Below are 21,168 nucleotides of genomic sequence, written 5' to 3'. Positions count from 1 at the left end.
ACGCAGCGCAGCATACCATCAATACTAAGTAGGGTCGGGCAGTATGCCGCCCCGAATCAGGAACTATAAAAGGCCTAGCTTTATGCAGCTGGGAAGACGAGACGCTACACGCTGGGCATCCCGAACTTGGAATATACGACACTCTTAGAGATAGTAAAATAAGACTGCGTTAGGAACAACTTAACCTATACGTACCTTGGAAAACAAAGCCGTCTACGCACCGCTGAACGCCTCTGACGACGCGATAACAACGTCGAACTCGCCTTCCGAACGGGTAGCAGCACTCCGCAGCTCGCGGGCCCACACCGGCCGGTAGCGGCTTGCGCATGCGCGGGTGAGAGATGTCTTCCTGCGCGTGGCGTAACACGGCTCACGGGCACTTTACTTCCGCGGTCTGATAGAGTTCCATAAAAATTGCTGGATATCCGGCACTTTTGGGCGCGTTCAATCCGCTTATACCAGTTGAACCGACTATAAACTGTAGTCTTGTAAGGCTTTTTTATTTATACGGATAAGCTCATACTTATTGCCTAAATAGAACATTTCAATGCATATGGTACAGTTCCCGTTTTTGAAAGCAAACAGCACATTGTATGCATTTCCAGAAAACGGGACATGTTCTATTCGGTTTTTCCACGTAGATTGATGGAATTTTCTAACAGTGTGCGAGGGAGGCACAATTCCGCTCCGTGGGACCCGTTCCAAATCGACGAGGGGAAGATGAACTCGCATTTCTGGAGCGACCCGCCTGACCCAGCAAACACAGTCGGCCGTTCAAATGGCCGTTGCTTGAGCTTGACAAGCCGACCAACGTCTCAGCCGACTGAGCATTGCGACGACCGGTCACAACTGCCACTGTTTAGCTGCAGGAATACCACGCGACACAGGCTGGGCGAAAATGTCCGTACCACGGAAGCCCATGTCACAAATAACGAGGGAGGCGTCCGCGCTCGCTGTCATGTACCTTTCGGCCGCCTCGAAGCGGCGGGGCACTCAGGGACGATCGCCGTCGGCGGAGTCTAGATTGCTGGTAAGACTTTAATAAACACAGTGAGGTAACAAATAGCACGGTCGTTGTCTAACTCGTTCTGACTGTATTGCGAAAGAAAACGACGGCGGCACGCAGCGTAAAAAGGTAAACAATCAGTGGCGGCAAAATGAGGCCTACCTTGCGTCTGCCTCCATCAATTTTTCTCTTTTTTTTTCTCCTTCTTTTTTTTTTTTTACTTTTACTTTTACAGCTGTCAGCGCTCACGATTTACCACGCTCCAGTCCTGGCTTTGTAACCCTGATCTACGTAAGGTAGAAGCGTACGAGCCGTGAAAATCCCGCGTAAACAACCGACGCATCCGAACAGATCCAACTCGACGGTCCGGCTGGTCCTGCGACCTTGCCGCGCATGCGCACCGCCGAGTTCAAGGAAATAACGTCGCACACTTCCTGACAACTTCCGCCAAGATCTGTGAAAACCCAGGGATCAAGTTCTGCGGAGTTGGAGGGTGCTGCCACAAATCTACGAGTGGAAGATGACCAACTTCAGCCGGATCTATACCAGCGGGAGATGCTCGCTCCAAAAGGGGCGCTGTACAGAAATATATTCATGTATCAATCAGTGTGTAGGAACGCCATTGAACATTCTTTACATTACGGCCAACAATGGGCTCCCTAAATACGCCACATTTTCCGTGCCGTCTCTGTAAACTGCCCTCTTGGGCTCACAATCCGTTCCCTTACCGCTTCGGCCGCGTAATCCCTACTGTTTGATAGTGCATCAACGATTACACGGGCATATTGAAAGCGGCGAGGGAACGGGTTTGAGGCAAACCAGAGACTATATCCAAAGTTCGTCGGAGATCCCTAAGGGAAGCTGAAGAGGTTATTAAAAAAAGAAAACGAGTTATAGGGGAATTCTAGCTTATTTTTGTCCTGTGAATTTGAATGTCTCAAGTATTTGATCCGAGCGTAACAATAAACACACACACACACACACACACAAAAAAAAAAAAAAGAAACGCTGGGTGGGCCGCTTGGGTGAGGCTCGGGTATGGCTTGTAGAAGGCGCAAATGTTAAAATCTATAAATAAAAAAAAAATAAAAAAATAGTTGATAACATTGGAACGTGACGACAAATGTCATCCTGGCGATATCCCACACTGCCTGGTGATAGAAAAATGCAGGGCGCGAGCGAATTAGGGCGACGGGATAAATCGTACTTGTGGTTTTTAGGCTAGGTGGCGCAAGCTCCACAACCAAGTTTGACCCGAACGTGTCAATAGAAGGCTTATAAAATGTATAGCCATTAGCGTCTATCCATTCGTCCGTGTAATTTGGGGTCAGTAAAGCTTGTTCCCGACGGGTTACAAGGTTGATGGTGTTAAATGAATGCTGAAAAAACTCGCTCCAACCGGACGAAGAAAAAAAAAGTGCACAACATATTGTGTGTGTTAGACCGCCTGCTTAAAGTTTTCACTACACGTGACGCCGCTCCACCGAACACCGCGTGGAAATTTTAATGTTGGTTTTGCCGTACCCTTAGTCGCCAGGTTAACAGCCGTATTGCACTGATAAAGTTTCTTGTTTACAGGTCTAATGGCAGACCAAATCGACGCTTCCATACGACTGGTTTGACATCGTAATTCTCCATGGGCGTAATTTTGTCGCTATACCCGATGGATGAACGGATACGGTAAAACCCCTTTAATCGGGTGGCGGGTTGCGCCACCTATCCGGTGCCAATGCAACTCAAGGGGAGGCGACGCCATCCAGCGGAAAAGACTCGAAGGAGAGGTGCGGGGTAGCCATCACCTGTCGAAGTGTGCAGCATAAACTGATACAACCTAGTGGCCGAAATAAGAAACAGCAAAAAGGAATTACCTAGATGCACAATGATGGAGTCCCGAATATGGGCCACCCGGCACCGGTCAACCCTACCGAACTTTGATCTAAACGAAATCTTCCAGCCGAATCGAAGTTGAGGCTTCAACCGCGAACTGAGGCATGTTGACGTCACAGAACGTGAGATAAGAGGGAAAAGGAAGGCGCGTAAAAAGAGGGACAATCCGCACCGTCTCCTTGTCTCGGGTTAAGTCAAGTCAAGGAATCACCAGCTCGTCTGGAAGCTTCCTCTTTCAGTGAGGCACGTTGTTGCCGCGTTACCGACGCCTTGATCGCGTCCTATGATATCAAGGTGAATGCCCGTCGACGCCATGATTGCACGGCGTTCGATGTCGTTCGTACCGTTGCTCTCTCGCGTATGCTTTTTACCCCACGTACACCTAGCGCCACTGAGGGTTTCGAGGTCGTCCATTTTCGGATCATTGTTCCACTCGTATTCCTCTCAAAAAGAAACGCTCAGAAATATTCAAGGGGAGGGGAAGGGCCAGAGAGAGAAAGAAGCGGTGGAAAAATTGTAGCAGTTCTAGAAATAACCCTCGTTTCCGTGACGACGGTTTTAGCACTGCTGTACATTTCGAATTAATGGTGCTGTCTCGTCATTGCCGAGAGTGGTTGACCCTCGATCGTCACGGAGGAGTCTGGTGTGAGAACTGATTGGAGAAATCTGTAATACCCTGCGTAAAATATTCTTTCTTTTTTTTTTTTTTTTTTTTGCTCCTGGAAATTTGAGATATAAGCGGTATTTGAAGGCTGAGGAAGATAGTCCTATACGTAATGTTTACGGTTCTACGTTTTCGAGTTCCAGCCGATTACTTGCCTGGAAAGAGGAACGCCTAGCGCAATCTCTGATTTTTCTTTTAAATGAATGTTTGATGGACGAGCCGAGAACGATATATGATCAACGCGCAGTTGAGCGCAGTCGATCGCAAACGTGAGAAGCAGCCTTTTGCTGGTAACTCCAGTTATGACATGAGTTGATAATCACAATTATGGTGTTATCTTATTAGCTCAGCTCTATTGTGGTTGTTGACGCCAGCCATGACGTTAGCTGATAACTGTGGCGTTAGCTGATGAACGACACTTGTGAGGTCGGCGTTTAGCTCGTGCTCCGTTCCCTTTCTCTCTCTCGTCTTGCGTCACAGGCACCGGAGAACGATCGCTCGTGTGTCACGTTTTCTTTTTCCCATATTGTTCGTGCATCCTTATGCTTGCAGTTATTTCCGCCGTCGGAGCCTCGTGACCTTGAGGTGACTTTGACTCCCGGCGCAGTCAGATGGCCGCGAAGATGCGTCAGTCGTGGACGCAGCCGAAACGTTCAGAGCTCGACGGGAGGAAACGCACTCCCTTTTTACGTGTCGGTATCCTCGCCGAGTCCTGCGTTCATCCGCGCGTTGCGCGCCTTCATCGTTTTCGCTCGCATACGCACAATTTCTGCGTTGTGCTAATACGATGTTTCAGTGCATCAACGGAACAAGAGCGGCCTTTTTCGACTATACCCTTTTTTTTTTAACAAAAGTTATGTTAATGGTTTCGTGCGAAAAGCGTCACGCTCGAGCGTGACGAAAATGCGTTACACCCGGGCCAAGGCAACATGAAGCAAACACAGCCGATATAACAGGCATATATAACCATAGTTCGACATAATTAATCGTGCTTAATCCTTAATCGCAAGAAGGTAGATTCATCAAGCGGCTCGGTGGAAATCGAACCGCGGATCATGGATGCACTAAGTAGGATTCACGCGAGCTTGCGGTATCTGACTGACCGTCGACGCGATCAGCTGACTCCCTGCACACGTGATCTCACGACATTAGTGGGCGGATCATGGCACACCAATGAATAGCGCATGCGGGCGTGTGACGCCACGACTTCGCAAAGCATCCAATGCATAGCACATACCGGCGCGATAAACTTCCTCCCGCTCGTGACTACCTTAGTTACTATACTATAGGGGCTCGTCCTCTTGGCAATCCAGGAGCACTAAGATCTCGAGGCGGTTCTTGCACCATCGGAAGCTACAGATGCCCGCGACAACTTCTCAATGGGATAGACAACGCAAAACTTGGGAAGCTGTGTGTTTTTGGTCCTCTTACCCTTGCTCGGTACTGCGCCCCTCTTCCGCATGTGTCTGGACAAACACGGTCTTGTTTGTAAACAGTTCGTTGGTAAAGACGTGTTTCGTTTCCTTTCGTCTGTCGCGTGGGGTTCGTTCTGTGTGCGGAATGAAAAAAACAACAAAAAACTTTAATTTGGAATATGCGAACAAATATAGGTGAGGCAAAACAAGAATGTCTGGCAATCGCGCATTTTTCGTGAACACCTTCCAGCGGCGTGGAGAGATCAGAACGATAACGCATACCAGAAGTGGCGACACTCGAGGTGGTTGCGCCCTTGTGGAAAGGGTGTAGATATATATGTCGTCGAGTATGGGGTCAAAGCAAAGCTTCGTCATAATGGCTCTTGTATTTGTTACATTGTTTCTAGACAAATTATAGCAGCAAATCTCACCAGAAATTTTGTTAGTGCCTTGCGTTTTTATTTTAGCGTTTTTTTTTAAATTTAATTGGCAACTTTGCGTGCAACTGTTCAAAGCTGGCAGCAGGTTATGTAATTTGTTGGGCAAAATGAAAGTAGTGCCGGGCAGAGCGTCGCTTTGCCCGGCGCTCTGCCCCTCACCGGGTCCGCAAGCGAAGCCGGCTGCGATTGTGCCGCTCTTCGCCTCCTTGGTTTCGGTCTGAAGCCGTGTTTATGTAAAACGGTGACATTTCTCGCCCCGTACTGCCCACTATGAACGTTTTAACGCGGTAGCGTTACGGAGCTCGTGTCGCTGAAAGTTCGACGTGGGCAGTACCGGAAAATCCTGATTGGTCGATAAGGTCACGGCGTCATCATAGCCACGTGTGACGTCAGGCTACATGACCTCGCGCGGGAATTTCAAGCAACACACAACGATCACGTGTGACGTCACGTGAGACGTGACGTCACACATGACGTTACCGACTAGGCCACGCACACGCGCTTTGGACGGCTTCGAAACGAGCGCGGGTTTATATGAGAACGCGTTGCTAACGGGGCCCATTAGGGGTTGCTATGGCAACGGCTGCGTCGGCTCCAACAAAAATGCAGCTGTAGCCATAGCAACCCTGGCATTCGGTCGGACTCAACGCAAGTATGTGAATCGCCCTTTAAAGGCGAAGCATTCATCGCGTCCTCCAAATTTTTCATCGGCATTTGGCGCGGCTATACCATATTCGGGTCGAGCGTCAATTCTTCGAATAAGTTATGCCCACAAACACGAAAATTTAGGCGCTTAATTAATGTTTTAGTTAATTAGCGAACTAAGTGGTCTATTTTGCCTCTTTGTAGTGGCCGCCAGCCACCAACATGGTAACAAAACTACATAAAAAAATTTAACCTGATTTACGCAAAAATAATGGACATTTTGAAAATACAGACCGGACAATAAAATGGTGAAATTGCGATAATCGCTACCCACACGGAAAGAGGAAGTTAACTGGAAGCTGAAGAGGTTCTTGAAAAGTACGAGTTAGAGCTGAATTCTAGAGTGTTTTTATCCATTGAATCTGAATGATCACCTTTCGTTTTCCCCCAAAAATGTAAATAAACGCAAAAAAAAAAAAAAAAAAAAAACTTTGATTAGGGGCGTGCGAGCCATGTATATCCCCCACACTGACATCAGTCGTGACGACTGTTTATAAGCTTTTTGAACACAGCAAGAGCTCGCGTGCCTATAGCTTTGATAGGTGCTGAAAATGCGCTAGAGCGGAGATTCCGAAAACTCCTTTTATGACGTAACGCTCCGGGAACGCGAGGGGCTTCAGCGTATACTTTGAAAATGATTTACTCCAGCCTCCAGGCACCAAATTGTAAAAAGAAAAATAATCCCGATATTCGTGATCCTGGAGGCAAAAATACGGATCGCATTGTTTTACACGTGGATTTTTCGTGTGCGCGACCAAAAACTCCTCGCTGGCTCGCTTTATTTTGGTTGTTTCCTTCGAATGTTTTATACGGGCAAGGCGTGCGCGTGGAACACCACTCCCTGCATTCTCCTTGAAGCTTGGATTGCCGTTCTCCGTTTTCAATTTCACTCCTCTCGTCGTAATGGGCAGGCCGCGTATGCAGTCCGGACTCCCGAAGAGCAACGGCGGGAACGGCAACGCGAATGTCAGCGGCAACAGCGGGCGGCACGTGTGTGTGCGTACCTTTCGTCACGATGACCACCGATCGAGACAATAAATGTGTTCTAGCATTTGTTCAAAATTATGTGTCACGTCTGTGTCGTGTGGTAAACAGCTTCGCTGGTCATCTACCTTTACAGAGTGGTATGGCTCCCAATTTTTACTCAAATACAAAACCGCACAGGCTTCCTTAAAAAAAGAAAAGAAAACACGTTGCTTTGTGCTGCACAGCACTTCCCATTGTCTCGTCGTATTGGCCGTTCGTTTGGTAGCTTTTTTTTTCTTCACGTGTGCCAGGCAGACGACCTTGACCCCTCGGGCCAGTTCACATTGGGGGTTTGCGTGGCATATAACAATCACACAATCGGAATACACCCGGATAGTCGATTGCATATTCGATGCGTAAATCTTTAACTGCCGATTCAATAAAATGGCCCCGGGTCTCTCTCTCTCTCTCTCTCTCTCTCTCACGCACGCGCGCGCACACACACACACGCACACACAAACACACACACACACACAGAGACAGACAGACAGACAGAGAGAGAGAGAGAGACGCTCACGCTCTCTCCCTTTCCCTTTCCGTGCGGGAACTATAGGGGGCGCTTTGAAAAACGCGCGCAGCGCCGCTAGCGGAGGAGCTGGCGTTCGACAGTGAAGCGCGTTCAGCAGCCTGCGGCGCCTTTTCGCATGCCAAGCTGTGGCGGCGGAAGCGCGCACGGACGAAACTTCTGCTTTTTGAGTCGGTACGCTGAGGGTGACGTTGCATGAGTGCTGGGGCAGAAGGGCATTTAGCTGTTCTCCACTTCTTATATATTGAGTTTGAGTCGTTATTGGGGGTAATTTCTCTAATTGCGGCCGAAAAAGGAGTTGGAGCAATTTTCCGAAAAGCAAGACGACCGCCACCATAATTGCTCTGAGTGGGAAATTTATTTCGCTGGTCGCTGTAAACGTAGAACTGCTGGAACGGTGATATTGGTGGCGAGTGAGATGTTCACTAAGTTTCTGCACGAAGTGTGTCAAGTTTCATTAAGACAGCAGGTGTGAAAGTTATGTTTCTAACGAAAAAAGATATAAAGCTGCACGGGATATCCAATATTGGACCCCAAAATGTCGTGTTATAGCGGGCTGTGCAAATTGCAGATTTGGGCACACAGGTGCTTTGACTTGACAGTAACATGACACAGCACTTATTATACAAAAAATGGTGGCATAGAAAAACCAGGTGGAAATTTGGTTTCGGCGGCGTAACTGAATGGGAAACGGTTTTGACCATGAAAGGGCTGTCAAGAGAATACCACTCGTCGTGGGAGATGGAGACTTTACAGTTAGGGACTAGTGCACTGTACTTCCAATTGAAACAACTTTACGAAAGCTGGTTCCAAAGCCGAGAAAACAAAGTTGCCAGCCAACACACGGTTTGGCCGCCAAGGGCTTTTGCGGTCAGCTGTTGTGTAATAACCTGTTGTGCGAGGTGCTGATTTTCGGCGCACAGGTACTTTGACATGACCGTAACTTGGCACAACACTTATTATAACAAAAATAGTTGACGTAGCGAAACCAGGTAGACGTTTCGTTTGGGCGGCGTGACTAAGATGGGAAATGGCTTTGACCGTCAAAGGCTGCCAGATAATACGACTCATCGTGGGAGGTGTACATTTTACAGGTAGGAAGGGACCAGTGGACGGTGCTTCCAGTTCGAACCACTTTGCGATAGGTGGCTCTAAAGCCGAGAAAAAAAAATTGTTGTCTACAGAACTTGGGGTGTCAGCGTTTCCACATCCAAAAGGAGGGTGATCAAGAAAGAAAGCACACCACATAAACTTCCGTAATCAAACGTTGATTCTCCAGTGATTCCGAGTCTCATTGTTGTTTTCTTTAGATTTATATTTGTCACTTTTTTTACCGTTTGAATCTCTCTTCATGAAGTACAGATTGCGTGCCACTTGTCCGGAAATATCATCGACACGTACGATGGGGACGAAACTTTTTTTAAGGGCATTCCTCTAACGAAATTGGCACCGCATACCCGCGAGTGTGGGGATGGCATTTCAGTTCGTCCCATCGGCGCTGACACATGTAGGCGTTACTGGTACGAAAACAAACGCAGAGCGCAAAGCGGGAGTTTAGAATATGTCCGCCGTGCCGACACAGTGGCAGACATGATCGGGAGACCAAATTTCTCGCGTCGTACGGCACGGGTTCATCGTTGTCGCTGTATACACAACATCGGCGAGGTGAAAAACTGTGAAACTTTGTCCCCCTGATATACGACGCATAAGTATTGAAGCACTTAATGACGCAGCACAGGCAGCACTTCATGCTGTGAACCCAGCGCAATTCCGCACCGCTCCGACTTCAATGCGTACCAACGTACGCGGCGTGGTTTCGGTTTCGTTTTCTCTGGGGCTCTCGCTGCCTACCTTCGGTGCCGGCCGCGCGGCGGCGCGCCAGTCGCGTCGCACGGAGTGTATAGCAGATTTGTTTTAAAAAAGCCGTGAAAGCTACACTAATGCGGTTTGTGCAGGTTAGTTATACGGCCAGGGGGACATTGTACAGGTGGCTAATGGTAACGATCAGTCGGCTAATTAATTAAGATTTGCTAATTAACTTTTAAATTAGTGAAAATAAACATATGGTCCAACTAGACACTTGCTGAGCATCATCGAAAACCACTGAATCAACTCAATTTAGAAAGATATAAATCACGAGCAGCATTTTACGGTGTTCTAAAAAAGCGCGTCGTTGCGCCCGCGGTCCTGCTCCCCGGTGGTCGCGGCGCGAAGCCACCCCCTCGCCTCCATCGTAGAATGAAGAGAAGCGTAGAGTTAGTATAATGCACGCTAGAGGTTCTAGTGGCGCTCGTGTGCTGACGGAAATGGAAGCAGACAGCAAACATTCGAAAACCCAGTTCCGATAATGCATTTCTATGAAAAAATGGGAGTGCATTTTCACCCTGCGCTCGATCATAAGAGCAAATATCCCGAAGAATTCGTACGTACTAGGTAGTTTGGAACATTTCTCAGTCAGGCCGACGGAATAATTGGTCAGTTACGGCGTTTTTTTTGTTTGTTTTTTTTTCAAATTCATCGTATTAAAAACGGTGCGAAAACGGCTTCGTACGTGTATTTATGTGCACTGATGGACACTGTTAGCGCGAACACGACGTCGGCGCTTTTCAGCATGAGGGATATACGTGCCAAACTAACGAAGGACATTTGGAAATTAAGGGAGACGGCAAGAACTACGCAGTAACACTGGATCAGTAACTACCCTTGCATGTACGATCAAAATTAATTGAAGATCACTTAATATATTCCGATTTTAAATGAGTAAGTATCGCTTTATTCGTTCTGCTCTGCCTTTCGAAGATGCTTGTTCTACGTTTAAAACATCACCCGCACGCTAGAAATATTTGAGAACAAGTGTCGGATAAAAGCTGCCCGGCAGAGAAAACAACACGTAGAGACAACTTTCATAGCCCACGTACTTTATTTATTGTTTACGTTTTAAATGTTTTTCTTCGCTCATGCATGACAGGTTCACACGACTGGCATATTAGCAATATATAAGCGTCACCGGAATGCTGTGGAGCCTTGAACACACACTATATTTCTTTCGATTGTTATTTTGCTTTGAATCGTCGCTTGTTTTTACACACCTGCTGCGGAACACATGTTTGGGGCTGAAATGAAGCGAAGTTAAATATCGGTCACTGATGAAGAAAACTACGGTAACTAAAGCAATTAAACTTTTACAGTGTTAATCAAGGTACATCGTATTCGGTACGACCGAAAGAGTCAATGTGTCCCATGTTATTTCCCGGCGAAGAGACAAAATGCACGCGCGTTTTCCCATAGAAATGCACACGGAGCACCGCAAAAGTAGACTGGTTGCTGTCTGCTTCAATTTGCGTCACGGAAGTCGCATAGACACTAGTGCCAGTTCAACCTCGAGCGTGTATTGTAATAACTCTACACGAGAGAAGTATGGCGCACGTGTAATGCGCGTCTCAGCCACTGGGGAGCAGGACCGCGGGCGCAGAGATGCGCTCCGATAAGAAACTGAAACCCAGAAGGTGCCTCCAAATAGGGCGCTTTTTTAGGACGCCGTAAAATGCTGCCCCTGATTTATATCCTTCTAAACAGAGTTGATTTAGTGGTTCTCGATGATGCTCGGCAAGTGTCTAATTAGAAACATGTCTATTTTCACTAATAGAAAAGCTAATTTCTCGTTTTAATTAATCAGTGAACTAATTAGTAAGAATCACGCCTTTGCTGACGTCCTCCACAAGTAACGCGGTCCCGAGAAAATTATCTTTTTACCTCGAATACACTACTTTTAGGAATTTAATTTACAGACAACTGTCTGCAGTGTAAACGGTGTTGCGTAAACTTCAGTCGTGCGTGATTTTATTATATTTACTTATTTTTTATTTTTAGGATGTGAAGACTAAGGTAGCGTTGCTCGAAATTCGGCGTAATAATTTTCAAGTTCATATTTTTTTAAATGTATAATCGACCCGACGTAGAAATGGTGGTGCGAAGTGTTTTTTTTTTATGACAAAAAAAAAGTTTTTATGCATTTGTTTTGCGGGTTTTTTTTTTACGTTTTTCATAGCGACTGTTAGGCAAAGCAAGACCGGGCGTCGCTTATTATGGTTTCACTTTTGCTTCGCGTGTGTATGCATTGCAGATTTCTTGCTTATACCTTATTTATACCAGCTAATGCTGCAAACAATCTCATTTGCTACGGTGCGTTTCTAAACCTCAATTACAACAGCGTGTGGTAGCGAGACTTTTTAAACTGAGGGCTCCGCGGCAGTTAGAAGAAATCCGCATAAAAATTACTGGGATCAAAAACGCAAGCTACAAAGAAAAGAAAAAAAAAAAAAAAAAAAAAGAAACGATCCTGAAAGTTTGACTTTTTTTGTTGTTTCGTTGTTGGTGTTCGTCTGCGCGACTTTGTGCAGTGCAGGCATCCGCGCCTTCCGCGTCGTCGGCAGCCTGCGCGAAGACCGGGGTTGAGGTGGTGTGGAAAGGGGGAAATGTGGAGCTTGTTTTTGGCTCGGTGGTGAAGCTTTGGTCTTTGCCGCTGATGACGCACGAGGAGGAAGGCGAAGGGAGGCGAGACATTGGGCGAGATCGCAAGAGGAGAAGAGGCGGCCTGGCGCCAGGCTGCTGCCTCCCTGCGCTCGTGCAAGGAACGAGCGACCCGAGCACGCAATCGCGGCGGCGGCAGCGCGAGCGTGCGCGCGTGCTGATCATCGCAGAAAGGCAGCCAGCAAAGCCCGAGCGAGAGCACACAAAAAAAAAAAAAAAAAAAAAAAAAAGAGAAGAAAATTAAAAATAAAAGCACGTGCGTAAGCTTTCGAAAGGGAAGGAAATAAATAAAAAGGACGAAACTGCACGTAAAAGAAATGCTCACCGATTGCAACACGCACGCACGTACTGGTGGCGAGCAAAAAGAGAAAACGAAAACAGAACTGGACCGCTTCCATTTGTGCCTTTTTTTTTCTCTCTCTCTCTCTCTCTTCGGTTGGTTGGAGAGGGAAGTGAGGAGGTCGTGCTCACAAAGAAGAGACCGAACGTTGTAGAGAAAAGAGGGTTTCCCAAGTTTTCGCTTTACTTTCCTTTCTCTGTTTATATTTAGAGCTCTCTTTCTGTGCTTTTTTAATCGGACCCTTCAGGGTTTTTTTGTTTTTCTTTTTGTTGTGCAGCCTTCAATCGTTCGTTCGTTCGTCCGTCGTCGTCGACGTCGTCGTCGACGTCGTCGTCTTGGCTGTCTGCGTGCTCTCGCGCGTGCGGATTTCTTTTCTTTTTCCTTTCTAGCTTCGTGCGGGTTTTTCTTTCTTTTTTTCTTCCCTATTGCGTTTCGGAGACGCTACCGCTGCTGACGATGACGATGATCGCCCTTCGTGGACGCGTCCAAGGGCAGTCGGTGTGCTGCCGTTGCGGAGGATTGGGACCGAGGGTAGAGAGAAAGATTTCGAGGCGCACGATAAAGGAGCGAGGAGGTCGGTGGGGGAGAGAACGCACGTGAGGTACGGGGGAGGATAGAATTGTTCTACGTTTCTCTTTCCCTCCCTACTTTCCTCCTTCCTTCCTTCTGCAACGTTTCGCGCTTTGTTTGGATATTTTCTTTTTGCTCGCGGCTCGTCCGTTCTTGCACGTTCTCAGTGCTTTTATTAGTGTGCGCACGCTTTTTTCTTTTCAGCTTAGCGTTTTTAACGTTAGCCTTACAGCGGAGAGGAGGAAAGAACGAGAGCGAAAGACAGAGAGAGAAAAAAACGCTCGCGTTAGGATTTTGCTTTTTTGCGTTTTACATTGTTTCTTTCTGAGCAACTTCTTTCGGATTTTCGTTCGAAGCGCGGTGTTCGCGTTCGCCGGTGCGCGCCTTTCTTTCTTTTTTTTTTTCTCTCACTTTCGTTGTATTCCTTTTTGTCGTATTTATGTTTTTTTTACTTTTCGTTTTTTTCTTTTCTGTTATTTGGAAGTGAGCCTGAGCTCGCTCGCTTTTGCGCGCGCAGTCGCGCAGTGCGCTCGGTCGGTGTTTCCTTTTTTTCTTTTTCTGGCTCTTTCGTTTCTGCCGCTTCTGCACGCGGTACGTGGTAGTTAGTACGTGGCAAGCACACACAACGCAGCGGCAGCAGCCGCGTCGAGGCTTTGCAGTGGCAGCGGCGCAGCGCCGGCACGCTGGAGTCGACCGGTGGTTCGTTCGGTGCGTCGTCAGCGGCCCGCTCCTTTCCAAGCAGACGAATTTTCGGTCCTGGCCGCTTCGCAAGCGCGTCGACCGACGCTATTTCGATCTTTTCGTCCGGGGCCCAACCAAGTGATTCGTGTATGTTGTTGACAACGCGAGTCTACGTTCAGTGCGCCTTGCGAATCGACGCCGATGAGGTAAGGCACTCGTACGATTTTATTTCTTTACGACACGCTTAGATGAACGAACCCGCGTGCTGCATTTAAAATTCCAACATGTGAGCCGTGAAGAGAGAGCGGAGCAGACGATTTCTTGCCGTCGTCTGCAGAGCACGGGGGGAGCGAGAGTACGCGATCGTAGCGACTTGCCGCGTCTGAATGGGAAACTAGGTGAAGGAATACTCAAGTAGGGGGCACCAAGCGGCGTGGCGAGCGTTTTTGCATATAAAACGCCTCTATAAGTAGAATAAAATAAGCATTTATAAAAGAAGGGAAAAAATACGCGGCTCTTTTGAATGACGATAGCCAGTAAAGTAAGCCACGGAGTTCCCCCCTTCCTCTTTTTTTTTATCTTGTACTTGTCTTTATCTTTAATGGACGTGTCTCGTCTTTTTACGGTCTCTTTTGAGCGGCGGGTTATTTTCTTTTTATCTTTTTGGTTTTTGCGTCGTTTCGGGTTATGAATTTTGAGGGTCGGGGTTGTAAATCGCTTCAGTGGTTGTATGGTGTCGATGTTTTAGATGCTCGGCTGGATTGCCTGTAAATCACAAATGCCTTCGCTTTGGCGTGGTTCGGTGCAGAAATTGTTTGATTGTTTCGCGCGCTTTGTTGTGTTCGTGTATTTTGTTTGTGTTTTTTGTTTTTTCGCTTGTTCGGTTTTGCATTGCGTTTCCAATTGTTGACACTCAGTTTTCAGGATCTTGAATTGCTTCTATTCATTTCGGTTCGCTGGTAAAACGGCGTTTTAACAACGTTTTTACAACTATTTTTTATTGTTAAATTTTTTTTTTCAGCTTTCTTTAGAAAGTTTTAGTAGATCGTTCCGATATCTCCGATAGCCCCGATAACGATACTCATGCGCAAGGGAGGCAGGCGGTGGCGGACTATCGGGTATCGTTATCGGAGTCATGGGAACGATCTCGTTAAGACTCTTTTATGATCTGTTATTTTACGGGAATCTCGTGCGTCATTGTGCGTGCGCTTTGCCTCTTGTTAAATGGCAGAGATGGCAAATGCCGATCCAGAACTTCTTTTATTTCATTCTCGTGGATTGATTTAATTTTACCATTACGAACGTAAAATGAACACTAAAACTAAAACGCTGCAGGCGCCTGGTTTTGTTTAGAAGCGTCTTATAGGTTTTATATTATGCCCAGCAAGTTTCTAATTGAAACTATATTTTTATTAATTAAGAAAAAGATTAATTAGTAAAAAGTAAATAAACACCTAACTTCATCAACCTCTTTCGGCGCGATGGGTAGTTTTTGGGGGAAAAGTTTGGGCCGCGTTCCACGAGACGCCCCGTATATTTTAGCCGCGTATCGCAGAGAGCCGCTCGAGGAGTGCCTTCCTCGCGGCTGGTACGGCGGTCGCTCCCTCGCATCGCGCATGCGCGCCGCAATGTTTTGCAAAGCTGCACCACGCAACGCACTGACAAAAAAAAAAAAAAAAGGCATTTGCGCTTTTTTTGGTTTTTTATCATTTTGATTTTTTGAGTTGTGTCGAACTTCAGTTTTTTTTTTTTTTTTTTTTTTTTTTTCCGCTACGCAAGTTGATGCCTTGCATTAGCGCGATCCGGTTCGCAGCTATCTTTTTTTTATTTTTACGTTTTAGTGTTGGGAGGAATACGGGAAAACTAGAAAACGTTCGTGTATCCAGGCGCATTTATTATATTCCTTTCGAAGTAATGATGTAACGGAAATTCGTGCAGCGGAGTAGATTTACGACAAGGTAAACGGTTGGTTCGTTTGAAACGGAATGCAACAGACTCATCCATGCTCGAAGGAGAATACTGAGAACGTAAACGCAGGCGGTGCGCGCGCTTGTTTTAGCTCTACAAACGATTCGAAATAAGCACCTAAATATGTGGACGCAAGTGCCGAAGTGCCGTTGGTTTTCGACTCTTGCTTGCGAAAAGTTGCGCCAGCACGAGCAGCGCGTGTAACTTGCACTCGTAGCATACCCCTCGGTGCTTGGGTACTGCTAAATTACGCGAGCATCGAGGAGAATGCTGGGAATGTGGGCCTACTCGCCGCTCGCCTAGGCTTCCCCGTATAAAAGATTCGAAGCAAATAACCAAAACAATGTTGTTGACCACCGCGCGTTCAAGATGGCATTTGTTTTAGGCTTTTTGGTTTAGATCAGTTACTGCTGCTGACGCCCGCAGCATGCTCCTCGGTGCTCGGGGGGTAATTTAGCAAAAGGTCTATCCGCAAAGTCTATACTCGCATCCTCTGCTGAAGAAATATCCGCCTGGCCTGGGCATCGATGCACTGACGACTGCCCTCTGGGCGCTGGCACCTTTTCTGGGCTGTAGAACGCTTTCTGGACATGGGCAATAGAACTCTCGTGAGGGGTAGTATCACAGGCGCCACGAATCCGTGCGCGCAGTTCTGGGCACTTTTGTTTCACCTGGGCAATAAGCGCTTGAAAAGCTCGTAGCCAGCGGAGTACTGTGAACCAAGTGTTGTCTTCCACAGGTTACTCGAAAAAAAGTAGTCGATTACAATGCCTTTCGGTTAAAAAGCCGTTGTACAGGGTGTCCCCGATGAAAATGTACAAGTTTTTTTTTTTTTTTTTCACCGCAAAGATAAACGCTCGAGCTGCCAAAGTTTCTGCGCGAACCGATATTTTTTTCAAAAGCTATAAAGGATCTTCTGAAAATGTAAATGGGAAAATGGTGGCCTACAGAGCTTTCGAATGCATGGTGCTCTATGGCCCCAGAATCCGAAAATGAAGCCCATTTTCCCCAATGAAATTTTCAGGAAATCAATTCCAACTTTTGAATAAAATATCGGTTCATGTCGAAACTTTGACATCGGGTTCGGACATCTAGTGCGCTACCTCCAGGCGGAGAATGAGCGTTTGGCCATGCATAGTTTAATTAAATTTGCAATGTTTTTTTTTTTTTTTTTGATTGAAGAAAAGTAAGCGTTACTTTTCCGATTACTTCACATGTTCAGAACGACACATTTTTCTTTCGGTATGAAAACGGGTCTTCCGTGCTGTATAAACTATACTCGTTCGATGATTTCTTAGAAGAAACTTGTAGGAACAAAATGTGCCATTAGAAAGGGGAGGGGAAAATAGGAACGATTAGGAGTAATCTTCGAAACCTCCAAAAACCATATTCGGATTACTCTCGCCATTTATTCCTGGTTAATGTAATAGAATGATTACAAAAATTATCCCCAAAAGTAATTGATTGCGCGTAATTGGATTAGTAGCGATGAGTGCCGTACAAGTACCGAAATCAACTGCGCGACCGACGTTGATGAGAGTCGGAGGTAATGATTTTGGTGCAAGTAGTGTTGGGCAGCTGATGACATATCCGTTCGCTCTACTAGCGGATGACACCGTGCGTGGAGGGGGTAAGAGAGGTACGCAACAACATTCCATGTCAGCCCATGTTGAACTTGGCACAGTGCTTCGCAGGTTATGAAGATCTTCCGGGATATCAAACGCCAAACACACCAGTGTTTATTTTTATTTTTTTTTAGATAGAAGTATATATTTATTTTGACGTTTTACTTGTTCGATCCTCATTTTGCTCGTGTTTATTTAAAATAGATTAAAACAAAAAGATCCCATCCAAAATTGTTTTCTTTAAACGTTTTTTTTTCTCTCTTTTTGCTGCAACGCGTGTATGGACTGTAAATAATAGATGTCGAATAGCAGTAAATCTCTAAAGGAAATCGAATACGGAAAACGACATTTTGGGAAGGTTTAGGTGCTCAGATGTAGGTTATTACAAAAAAAAAAAAAAAAATACAATGGCACTGACGTTTTCCGCAGGTGCGTAAAAAAGAAAAACAAACAAACATAGTACATCTTATCAAAAAAAAAAAAAAAGAAATCGGCAGCCGATACAACGATAAGACAATAAGTAGGCGCTAGCCCACCTGCTTTTTTTTTTTTCCCCCGTAACTCCCACACATCGGTTTTTCGCTTTGCCCAATGTTTCCCAAACTCCGCTCGGTGCTCTGCGACCTATCAAAAATATAAATATTGCGACCCGCGGCTTTTACGCGATGCCACACACTTTTCGACTTTAGTGCATACAGACCATTGACGCTGAAATATTATTTGACAGTTAATATAGTCATATCTAAAAGCTGGGCTAGAAACCTCCGAAACACGCACGCACACACACACGCCCGCGCGCGCACACACACACGCACACAGGAATAATTGTTTTTAATTATTAGAGTGATTTGTTTTTTGTTTTTTTTTTGACCCCCCATTTTTCTCAAAGCAAGGGCGATGTTTGGACACCGCAACTCTTCGTTTCGGTTGAAGGTCGGGCTTGAACGTGTAGGTACTTTGTTTTCGTCGGCGTCACTGCAGAGAAGCTGAGTTTGCATTTTCTCAATTTCCTGAGCCGCTTGGCGCGCGCCCCCTCTCGATCTATGGGTCGCGATTCTCATTTCGAGAAACACAGGTTTACCCGTTAATCACGCCTCTCCTTTTTTTTTTTTTTTTTTTCGGCGGTGTCGATTAGAAACCTTCCGGTCAGCACTTGTGGGTACTGTTCTGGAGTGAAAACATTTCTTTCTGTGGCATATTTCGTGCTTTTCTCTTGGATCGTAGTCGTGGACTCCAGGGCTGACAAGGTCACGTCCCTTCGGTCAAGATGGCGGCCAACGCGCGTCTCTGACGTCACGCCGCTGCGGTGGCGCTGTTGTCGGATCTGCGCATGCGCAGAAGTCAGCACTCGTGCCATGGGCTCGAGTCTGCCGGCGCGAAAACGCGGACGATAAAGCGCGCGGTGATGTTATCGTCATCATCATCCGGGTTTTCGCTCCTCCAGCCTTGCGCCTATTGCACCAGTGGTGATTTGAGTGCACCACGGCGCTTCCCAAATGCTTACAATCTTCCTAAATTTTAACCGATTTCGTGGCTTTCGATGACGGTCAGCGAGCTTCCAGTTGAATCCCTGTTTAGAATCAACAGATTTTAAGTATCCGACGTGTCCTAACGATTAACTCCCTCATTATGTCCCCTTGTCCGTATAGCTCACCTGCACAGACTGAATGACAGTAGCTTTCATGACTTTTTTTTCTGCAAATCTGTAAAGCCGAAAAGAAATAGCATCATATAACTTTTTATACAAGTTCTTGTGTATTGAACAAATCGTATAAGTTTTTTTTCCCCAGTAAAATTGTATCAATAATTCTTTAAAAAAAAACTTAATGCTTCTTTTTTTATTATTATTATTTTACGCTTTCGCCGTCTGCGGTTGTTTTGTAGCGATCTCGAACAATCGTCAGCATCTGATTTCAGACGCTGCGTGTTGACGCACGCTCCGTGATTGACACCGACTCGCGGGGATCCCAAAATAATGCGGGTCGCAGGTGGGGCAGCGACAAACAGGTGAACTTGGAGCGTGGTGTTGACACAGGCGGCGTTTGCACGGGCTACGTTTACGCGAATGCGACCGAAGCGCATCGATTCTAGAGGCAGGGGTGGAACGGCTGCGCCATTTGCGCCATTTTGCGCCAGACGCATGTGTCTGCGCCAACCTGCGCCATGTTGCAGAAACTGCTCCACAGCTAATACCTCGCGCCATTATGCGCCAAATCGCAAAACGTGCGCCAGAAAACTTTGTTTTGTCTTGGTGTCGGTTTTATTGACTGGATTGGCAACAATGAGCCCGTTTAGCCTGGTCGGCCTTGTAGTCCTTTGTTCTGTTTATTCTCCCTGTGTATCCCGAGTCGGAAGCGCGCGAAAAAAACTCGGATTCTTAGCGCTACACCACCTGCGACTGGATTGTTATTCTTCAATCATCAGCGGTTAAGCAAGTCGGCTAAGGTGAGGTCGGGTCGTTAAACGTCATATTGCCTGAGACTCTGCGGCCCGGGATCTGGACGTCAGCCAGTTGAAAACAAATGAGCAAAAGATTCCTTTTAGTACTTCATCGTTCGAAGTTGGAACCGCATTCTCGCAAGATAAATCGTGATTTGATAGAACTGAAACGCTCTCCGATCTGAAACCTTGCCGGCCAGCAGCTCTTACGCGAGTGGTAGATCTACTCGGCGTACATCAGCCTTGCTCCTGCTTATCTCTTCAAATACGATAACTTCGTTTATCGTAGTCTGCTGCTTCGATATCGAGTTGCACAATAGGATAAACTCGAAATTTGTTGCCCTGTCCCTCCGTGCAACTGCACGTCCGTTGCTTGCGCACGTCACGTGGTTCGCACACATAATTACTAAGTCGAGCACGTGGGGGTTGCGCGATAAGCAGTGCTGGTTTGCATTTTCAGCAGCTGAAAGCCTCTCAGAAAATATCAAGGACGCTAAGCAAAAAGCAAGTACATAGGGTACTTGCTTTTTGATTCTCATTAACGCTCACAAAGTTTCAAGTTTTCGTATCTGTTACACTGTTATCCCATCTACCTAGGTCCCTAACCACTCATGTTCGTCTGTGCTGCTAAACACGATTGAAATTGCTCCCGTGGTTGTCTAAGACACAAGCTGAAGTGCAGTGAGAACTGATCTGAGCTGCTCCTAGCCTGCTCCAGAGCGTAGTTTTAGCTGCTCCCAACCTGCTCCAAAACAGCTGTTTCAGCTGCTCCCGTGGCTGCTCCCAAGTACATTTCATGACTTCCACCCCTGTAGAGGGAACCAGTCTCGAGCAGCCACACCCCCGTTCCATGTTCCTTTTCTACCGAATCACGATCGTTAAATATTGGTTTGACGCGCTGTGGTCGCATTTAGGTAGAAGCAGCCGTGCGACGGAATGGTATTCAGTGAGCCTGTACGGCTAGACACTGTGGGAGACGATGAGCTTGGATGTCATCTCCTCCTCTCCCTCTTCTACCCGTATTGAATAGGTTCATCTAAACGCCTCGATTCGCGAGCCGGACGCATCGAATCCAATGCTATCCGATCCTCCAAAAGGGAGAGGGTGCTTTGAGGTTTTCAAGCTGAATCGAGACAGGGGCGGATTTATGGGTCAGGCTGAGGGGTCGGGTCGGGTGTCTGCTGAGATATGACGTTACGGCCGAAACGTCGCTCAGATCTATTTTGTTGACCCAATGTTTGCCAGGTAATCAAAAATTGGACATTTTGGCTGGTGTATATCAGATTTTTTCATTATAAACAAAGTTGACCTAAACAAAAGGGGGGGGGGAGCTCTCGCACCCCCCC

General features: G+C 46.7%; 1 protein-coding gene across 3 annotated transcripts in view; it reads left to right on the top strand.

Moving 5' to 3' along the window:
- LOC8051444 (zinc finger protein 865) overlaps positions 1-21,168 on the top strand; it is a 124,642-nt gene that overhangs the window by 43,000 nt on the left and 60,474 nt on the right. Inside the window, exon 1 of one of the 3 annotated variants that reach the window (XM_029967945.4) lies at positions 13,585-13,996. The exons of the other annotated variants lie outside the window; for them this stretch is intronic. The gene's annotated coding sequence lies outside the window, so the exon portion shown is untranslated. Of the gene's footprint in view, positions 1-13,584; positions 13,997-21,168 lie in introns of those variants that run through there. 3 annotated transcript variants of the gene reach the window in all.

This window comes from Ixodes scapularis, unplaced genomic scaffold (assembly GCF_016920785.2).
Source record: "Ixodes scapularis isolate PalLabHiFi unplaced genomic scaffold, ASM1692078v2 PGA_scaffold0__279_contigs__length_252992795, whole genome shotgun sequence".
NCBI classification, from domain to species: domain Eukaryota; kingdom Metazoa; phylum Arthropoda; class Arachnida; order Ixodida; family Ixodidae; genus Ixodes; species Ixodes scapularis.
Note: the sequence above shows the minus strand (reverse complement) of the source record. Positions and strands in the feature narration are given on the sequence as shown.